Here is a 9,551-nt window from a genome sequence, read left to right as displayed (position 1 = left end):
TGATCCTACAGAACTCTCTGTAGAGGGGTTCAAACTCCACCAGTGGATGCTGGTGGGAGGAGCTATAGGACGGGCTCATTGTAATGGCTGGAATGGAATAAATGGAAAATATATCACATATGGAAACCACATCAACTCTGTTCCATCGATTCCATTCCAGCCATTACAATGAGCCTTTCCTACTATATCCCCTCCCACCAGTCTCCTGCACCCAACTATCATTACAGGTCATACAGGGGGGTGGGGAAGGGAAAATATTCAAAATTGTTAGTTGATGAAATTATATATAAATCTATCTCTAATATATATATATATATATATATAAAACGTCAATAAATAAATGCGATTTTATAAAATAATTTCAAGAATAAATAAAAAACACCTGTCTTTTGTCTTTTTTGTTCATTGTGCCCTGGGAAGTAACATCTCACAGCCAAGGGAGATCGCAGGAATAATAAAACACCAGCTTTCATAGCAAAACGTTATCCACCTGTTTCCACTAATGAATACACCCCAGTTGGTAACATTCCTACCTGGATTGGGTCATACCAACTCACTTAGCCAGAGAAGTGACATTGACTGTGTTCAAGAGCATCAAAACGACTGCAGGCGGCAGCCGACTGACTGATTTACCAAAACTTTGTGGCCATTAAGTTTAAAACATTAAGCTGTCGATTTCTGAAGTGAGTAGGCCTAATACACACAATACTTTTAATGACTGCAAAATGCAGAATAAATAGTGGACTTTGTAAACTAATTGTTTTATAGTCTCATCAACAAAATGCTTGTCTGAGAGGAAATAGATGCTAAGCTACAGGACTGTTTTGCTAGCACAGACTGGAATATGTTCCGGTATTCCTCCGATGGCATTGAGGAGTTACACCACATTAGTCAATGGCTTCACCAATAAGTGCATCGACAGAAGTCATGGATTACAGGCAACATCCGCACTGAGCTAAAGGCAAGAGCTGCCATTTTCAAGGAACGGGACTCTATCTCGGAAGCTTATAAGAAATCCCGCTATGCCCTCCGAGAACCATCAAACAGGCAAAGCATCAATACTGGACTAAGATCGAATCGTACTACACCGGCTCTGACGCTCGTCGGATGTGGCAGGGCTTGCAAACCATTACAGACTACAAAGGGAAGCACAGCCAAGAGCTGGCCAGTGACACGAGTCTACAAGATGAGCTAAACTACTTCTATGCTTGCTTCGAGGCAAATGGCACTGAAACATGCATGAGAGCACCAGCTGTTCTGGAAGACTGTGTGATCACGCTCTCCACAGCCTATGTGAGTAAGACCTTTAAACAGGTCAACATTCACAAGGCCGCAGGGCCAGACAGATTACCAGGACGGTGTCTTCACTTAAATGTTCAACCTCTCCCTGTCTGAGTCTGTAATACCAACATGTTTTAAGCAGACCACCATAGTGCCTGTGCCCAAAAAGACTAAGGTAACCTGCCTAAATGACTACCGACCCGTAGCACTCACGTCTGTAGCCCTGGAGTGCTTTGAAAGGCTGGTCATGGCTCACATCAACACCATTATCCCAGAAACCCTAGACCCACTCCACTTGCATACGGCCCCAACAGATCCACAGATGATGCAATCTCTATTGCTCTCCACACTGCCCTTTCCCACCTGGACAAAAGGAACACCTATGTGAGAATGCTATTCATTGACTACAGCTCAGCGTTCAACACCATAGTGCCCTCAAAGCTCATCACTAAGCTAAGGACCCTGGGACTAAACAGCTCCCTCTGCAACTGGATCCTGGACTTCCTGATGGGCCGCTCCCAGGTGGTAAGGGTAGGTAACAACACATCCGCCACGCTGATCCTCAACACAGAGGCCCCTCAGGGTTGTGTGCTCAGCCCCCTTCTGTACTCCCTGTTCACTCATGAATGCACGGCCAGGCACGACTCCAACACCATCATTAAGTTTGCAGATTACACAACACCTACAACGACGATACAGCCTATACGTAGGAGGTCAGAGACCTGGCCGTGTGGTGTGAGAACAACAACCTCTACCTCAATGTGATCAAGACGAAGGAGATGATTGTGGACAACAGGAAAAGAGGACCAAGCATGCCCCTATTCTCATCGATGAGGCAGCAGTGGAGCAGGTTGAGAGCTTCAAGTTCCTTGGTGTCCACATCACCAACAAACGAACATGGTCCAAGCACACCAAGAGAGTCATAAATAGGGCACGACAAAACCTATTCCCCCTCAGGAGACTTGGCATGGGTCCTCAGATCCTCAAAAGGTTCTACAGCTGCACCCTCGAGAGCATCCGGACTGGTTGCATCGCTGCCTGGTATGGCAACTGCTCGACCTCCGGCCTTAAGGCACTACAGAGAGTAGGGCGAACGGCCCAGTACATCAATGGGGCCAAGCTCCCTGCCATCCAGGACCTCTATACCAGGCAGTGTCAGAGGAAGGCCCTGAAAACTGTCGGACTCCAGCCACCATAGTCATAGACTGTTCTCTCTGATACCGCACGGCAAGGGGTACCGGAGTGCCAAGTCTAGGTCCAAGAGGCTTCTAAACAGTTTCTAACCCCAAGCCATAAGACTCCGGAACACTTAATCAAATGCCTACCCATACCACCCCCCCCCTCTTTTACACCGCTGCTACTCTCTTGTTATCATCTATGCATAGTCACTTTAATAACTACCCATATGTACATATTACCTCAACTAACTGGTGCGCCCGCACATTGACTCTGTACCGGTATCCGCCTGTATATTGTTATTTTACTGCTGCTCTTTGATTACTTGTTATTTTTATTTCTTATCCGTATTATTATTATCATTTTTTAAAACTTCTTCGGGATTGGTGTCCCTTCCACGGGACGGTTGAGCTAACATAGGCTAATGCGATTAGCATGAGGTTTTTAAGTAACAAGATCATTTCCCAGGACATAGACATATCTGACATTGGCAGCAAGCTTAAATTCTTCTTAATCTAACTGCACTGTCCAATTCACAGTAGCTATTACAGTGAAAGAATACCATGCTATTGTTTGAGGAGAATGCACAATTTTGAACATGAATAGTTATTAATAAAAAACTATGCATATTTGGGCAGTCTTGAGACAACATTTTGAACAGAAATGCAATGGTTCATTGGATCAGTCTAAAACATTGCACATACACTGATGCCATCTAGTGGCCAACATTTAAATTGCATTTAAATTCCTGGGTTGGAATAATACATTATAGCCTTTCTCTTGCATTTCAAAGATGATGGTACAAAAAAAATACCAAAGAACGGTTGGTTTTTTCTTTGTATTATCTTTTACCAGATCTATTGTGTTGTATTCTCCTACATTCCTTTCACATTTCCACAAACTTCAAAAGTGTTTCCTGTCAAATGGTACCAAGAATATAGATATCCTTGCTTCAGGGCCTGAGCTGCAGGCAGTTAGATTTGGGTATGTGATTTTAGGCAAAAAATGTAAACAAAGGGGGTAATCCTTTGCATTGTTGGTTAAGGGCTCGTAAGTAAGCATTTCACTGTAAGGTCTACCTGTTGTATTCGGCGAATGTGACTATAATTTAATTAGATTTTGATTTGATTTGAAATATTAATACTGCAACATGAAGCTGCACTAGCCTGAGCAGTCGCTAGCTATTATGTCGCTCCACTATCGTCTGGGCTTGATGTGCACTGCCGGTAATACATGCTGCAAATGCTTCTATTTCCTCCTTTAAATGGGTAATTTTTAAAATGGATTTTAATGGTGAAAAAGCAGGGAAAATATGCGTACTTTCTTTATGAAACACTTTTTTCCACCACTATGCTTGTGAGGCTATAACACCAATCGAGTCACAACAGTGTTGTTTACCCCAGCCTGAACGCCGGACACAACATCACAGGGGTATCCTACGAAGCAGGCTTGAGGATTTAGATAAACTCGAGTCCTTCAGAACTAACCTGCTCCTGGGCAGGTTTACCCCCGGCTAACTCCTCATACCCTGCATGAAATGACTGAGCCGCTAGTTGAGGGTCATTTAAATCAGATTCCCTGCCTCTTGTAAAGACTGCGTCGTCATCCCCTGAGGAAGACGACTGATAAAATATTTTATTAATTAAATGTTATTTTTTCTGTTAAATAGTAATTACACATTTAATAATGACAGAATGCATTTTAAACTTCATGCAACGTAACACTTGTATGACTTAATAAATACAAAATATCGATAGGAGTGGGAAAAAAGCTGCTTTTGCAATGATAAGCACATCAAACACGGTGTCACGTTCCTGACCTGTTTTTCCTTTTTCTTGTGTTTATTTAGTTGGTCAGGGCGTGAGTTGGGGTGGGTTGTCGAGGTGTTATTTTCTTGTTGGGTTGTTTGTGTTCGGCCGGGTATGATTCTCAATCAGAGACAGCTGTCAATCGTTGTCCCTGATTGAGAATCATACTTAGGCAGCCCGTGATTCACGTGGTGGCTGTGGGTGGTTGTATCTCGTGTCTGTGTTTGTACCACACGGGACTGTTTGCGGTTTGTCACGTTTGTTGTTTTGGTTATGTATAAGTGTTCGTTCTACGTTAATTAAAGATGACCACTTTCCACTCCGCATATTGGTCTGATCCTTGTCGCCTCTCCTCCTCGTCCGAGGAGGAGGATTACGACGATCGTTACACACGGCCTTAACGATGAGTAATAAGATAAAGACGGCACTTCTAAAAACCTCTGTCTCACCACAGTCTGCTGAATTTGCTAGATAACTTTTCTTTCATTTTGATTTGAACGGTCATCCAACTCGGAATTTCAACTCGGAATCTCAGGCATCTTTCAGGAATTCCGACTTTCCAACCTGAAGATCACTGATGTCATGATGTGACCTCGTTTTTTCCCCCCAAGAGTTCCACTTGTGTAAAATCTACCATTATGCCTATTTTGCCAGGAATTGACCATGTTTCTGCAATGCCAGACAAATTTTCATGATCGGGGGAAATCCTATGAACTTCAGTCAGCTGTCCTAATGAGCCCTCCCCAGCTAGCTAATGTATGCTTGTGGCTAGAAACTTCAGCGAGAATTTGAACCTGCTGATGTTGGGACAGTTGGGACCAGAGTGTTCAGAATTATTCCGTTTTTATCGGACTACAAAATCAACAAATTAGCTTTATTTGGCTGTCACTCTGGCCTGGTATTAGCTACACTGTCTAAAGTTAGCTATTTCCCTCAATTTCTGTAGGACAGCAGTGTGCCGGGCAAGAAGAACTCATGAGTGAAGGACACACTGCTTTGTTGTTGTGTTGCTAGCTTGTAGTACAAACTCTCCCCATTTAGCAGCAGTAGTAGACTGTATCACTGTGACATCCAGATGGTTACTACCAATACTAAAAGTAATTTATTGTGTAGGTTGCTATTCTACTCTAAATACAATCGAGTATGTAACAAATTGGTCAAGCTACTGCCAGTGATGTGATACAGCTGCATACAGCTGCCCGGTGAAGCAACTGCTGCCCAGTGGGAAGCAACAATTGGAGCACCTCGATACAACACTGTTGCATTGGTCATCAGACTGGCTTGCCATTACGTTAGCTAATTGGCCTGTCACTATGACTTCCAGATGGTGACCAATACTACAAGTTATTTCTCCCTCGCCCATCAAAATAGTGAAGCGCTGGAAAGAGCCATACTCAATGCTGCAGAATTGTTTTGAGAATACTGATTGGAATATGTTCAAAGATTCATCCACCCAGGACTCAGCCATCAACATTAAGGAATAAACATCGTCAGTCACAGGCTTCAATAAGAAATGTGTTGATGACGTTGTACCCACAATAACAATCCGGACATACCCCAACCAAAAACCCTGGAGGAATGGTGATATCCGTACAATGCTTAGAGCCTGTACTGCAGCATTCAATATCAGCACAACAACCCTGATGACTCTGATGCGTGCGACACATAAAAGGCAAGCAGGTATGATCTCCGCAAATCCATTAGGGAATCAAAAAGACAATACAGACTCAAACTTGAATTGATGTACGACAACTCAGACTTGCATTGCATGTCGCAAAGACTACAGACTATCATAGACTACAAAGGAAAATCCAGCTGTGTGGTTTCTACCGAAGCCTCCCTCCCAGACGAGCTTAACACATTCTATACTTTCTTAGTGTCAGATAATACCCAGACATCCAGGAAGAATATCGCTTCTCCGAGCGACCAGGTGCTTTCGCTCTCAGAGGCTGACGTGAGGAAAACTCTCAAAAGAGTGAATACTCACAAAACCGCCAGCATAGTGGCATCCTTGGCCACATCCTTAGAATGTGTGCTGACCATCTTGTGAGCGTCTTCTCAGAATTCATGGTTCTTACTATTAAGGCATGTCGTCCATGTGCTGATGCAACAAGTATCCCCAAACCATGACACTACCACCACCATGCTTGACCGTTGGTATGAGGTTCTTACTGTGGAATGCAGTGTTTGGTTTTCACCGGGCATAATATGACCCATGATACTTTTGACTCATCTGTACATAGAACAACAGAGTTTTGATGATCTTGCAGGTGCTTTTTGGCAAACTTAAGTCAACTTTTTGGACAAGATGGGTCCCATTATGTCTGGCCAAAACCAAACCTGCATTCCACAGTAAGAACCTCATACCAACGGTCAACCATGGTGGTGGTAGTATGATAGTTTGGGAATGCTTTGCTGCCTCAGGACCTGGACGACTTGACCTGGACGAATAGAAGGAACCATGAATTCTGCTTTGTATTCTGCTCCAGAGAATTCTACAGGAGAATGTCAGGCCGTCCGTCTGTGAGCTGAAGCTGAAGCGCTGCTGGGTCATGCAGCAAGACAATAATCGAAAACACGCAATCAAGTCTACATGAAAAAGGTTAAAAAGCAACACATTTCACATTTTGGATTGGACTAGTCAAAGTCCTGACCTAATACCAATTGAGATGTTGTGGCAGGACTTGAAACGAGAAGTTGAAGCTTGAAAACCCACAAATGTCGCTGAGTTAAAGAAGTTCTGCATGCAAGAGTGGGCCAAACTTCATCCACAGCGATGTGAGAGACTGATCAACAACTACAGGAAGCATTTGGTTGCAGTCCTTGCAGCAAAAGGTGGAACCACCAGTTATTGAGTGTAAGGGTGCAATTACATTTTTCACACAGAGGAATTGGGTGTTGCATAACTTTGTTAATGAATTAAATAAAATAAGTACAATTTATTTTTGTTATTTGTAAACCCAGGTTCCCTTTATCTAATATTAGGTTTGTTTGAAGATTTTATAACATTCAGTATCAAACATATGCAAAAATAGAGAAAATCAGAAAGGGGGCAAATCATTTTGCGCGGGACTGTATGTGAGAATGCTGTTCATTGACCACAGTTCAGCATGCAACACTATTATTCTCTCCAAGCTCCACACCAAGCTGAAAACCCTGGGTCTTTACACCACCCTTTGCAACTTGATCCTGGACTTCCTGATAGGCAGACCATAGGCTGTGAGGATTGGCAACAACACCTCCTTCACCTTGACTTCTTTCACTCCCCCTAGGGGTGTGTCCTCAGTCCTCTGTTGTACTTCCTGTTCCCCTACGACTGCATGGCTTTGCACAACACCAACTCCATCATCAAGTTTGCTGACGACACCACGGTTGTAGGACTGATAATCAACAACGACGAGTCAGCCTATGGGGAGGAGGTAAGTGAACTGGCATTGTGGTTTTATGACAACAGCCTCAACGTCAGAAAAACAAAGGAGTTAATTGTTGATTTCAGGAAGCAGAAGAGGGAACATGCCTCAATCCACATCAATGGGACTGTAGGAGAGAGAGTTTTAAGGTCCACATCACCAAGGACTTGTCTTGGACCAACAACAACATCACTCTTGTCAAAAGGGCGCAACAGTGAAGAAATGTGGCATGCCGCCTGGGTCTTCTTTAAATCCTACCGCTGCACCATCAAGAGCATCCTGACCGGTTGCATCACAGCCTGGTACCGGAATTGCTCCATCCACAAACGCAAGGCGCTCCAGCGGGTGGTGAAGACAGCCCAGTAGATCACTAGGACCATGCTTCCACCCATCCAGGACATCTACTCGAGAAGGTGCCTGAGGAAGACACAGCATCAACAAGGACCACAAACACCCCAGCCACAAGCTGTTTTCTCCCTTACCATCGGGCAGACGGTATCGGAGCATGAGGTCTGATGCCAACAGACTCAGAGACAGTTTCTATCTACAACCTATTAGACCTCTGAACACTTGAACTGGACTGAACACCTGCTCTGATTCTCCACACCTTTGCACACGTTACAACTGCTGCTACCAGACTCTTATTATACTGCTCAATTGATACACTTGCTCCTATAACCCCCCTCCCCAATACACGTGTAAATATTGGACTATAACATGTGACAGATGTGACAGAGTCTGGAGACGCCGTGGAGAACGTTCTGCTGCCTGCAACATCCTCCAGCATGACCGGTTTGGTGATGGGTCAGTCATGGTGTGGGGTGGCATTTCTTTCGACCTCCATGTGCTCGCCAGAGGTAGCCTGACTGCCATTAGGTACCGAGATGAGATCCTCAGACCCCTTGTGAGACCATATGCTGACACATGCACATTTGTGGCCTGCTGGAGGTCATTTTGCAGGGCTCTGGCAGTGCACCTCCTTGCACAAAGGCGGAGGTAGCGGTCCTGCTGCTGGGTTGTTGCCCTCCCACGGCCTCCTCCACGTCTCCTGATGTACTGGCCTGTCTCCTGGTAGCGCCTGCATGCTCTGGACACTACGCTGACAGACACAGCAAACCTTTTTGCCACAGTTCGCATTGATGTGCCATCCTGGATGAGCTGCACTATCTGAGCCACTTGTGTGGGTTGTAGACTCCGTCTCATGCTACCACTAGAGTGAGAGCACCGCCAGCATTCAAAAGTGACCAAAACAGCCAGGAAGCATAGGAACTGAGAAGTGGTCTGTGGTCACCACCTGCAGAATCACTCCTGTTTTGGGGGGTGTCTTGCTAATTGCCTATAATTTCCACCTTTTGTCTATTCCATTTGCACAACAGCATGTGAAATCTATTGTCAGTGTTGCTTCCTAAGTGGACAGTTTGATTTCACAGAAGTGTGATTGACTTGGAGTTACATTGTGTTGTTTAAGTGTTCCCTTTATTTTTTTGAGCAGTGTATATTATGAAGGGCTTTACATTAATTATAGATTGTTTTACTTGGTTTGTAACACCATTAGCCAAACATTGTATTGTATTGTATGATGCAAGAAACCACTTTTCAAAACAAAATGTATTATTATTAACAGAGAATTAGACACTGCAGGCTACCAATCTGCCTATTGGATTAATTGCATATTCAAGCCTGTCTCAAAATACAACACTGACCCTTTAATTAAGACATAAGCTTTTTACTTGACTGGCTTTTTAAAGACGACTTGAAATGTAGCCTACACATTTTGTGCTCTTGTTGTCAGGACCCGGTGAGAGAAACAGTCACTAATAGTCAGCAGAACCCAGAAGATGAAGCAGACTCAGCAGTACTAGAGATGGTGGTTTAA

This window comes from Salvelinus fontinalis, chromosome 8 (genome assembly GCF_029448725.1).
Source record: "Salvelinus fontinalis isolate EN_2023a chromosome 8, ASM2944872v1, whole genome shotgun sequence".
NCBI classification, from domain to species: Eukaryota; Metazoa; Chordata; class Actinopteri; order Salmoniformes; family Salmonidae; genus Salvelinus; species Salvelinus fontinalis.
The sequence above is the reverse complement of the archived record's forward strand: the minus strand, read 5'-3'. Positions refer to the sequence as shown.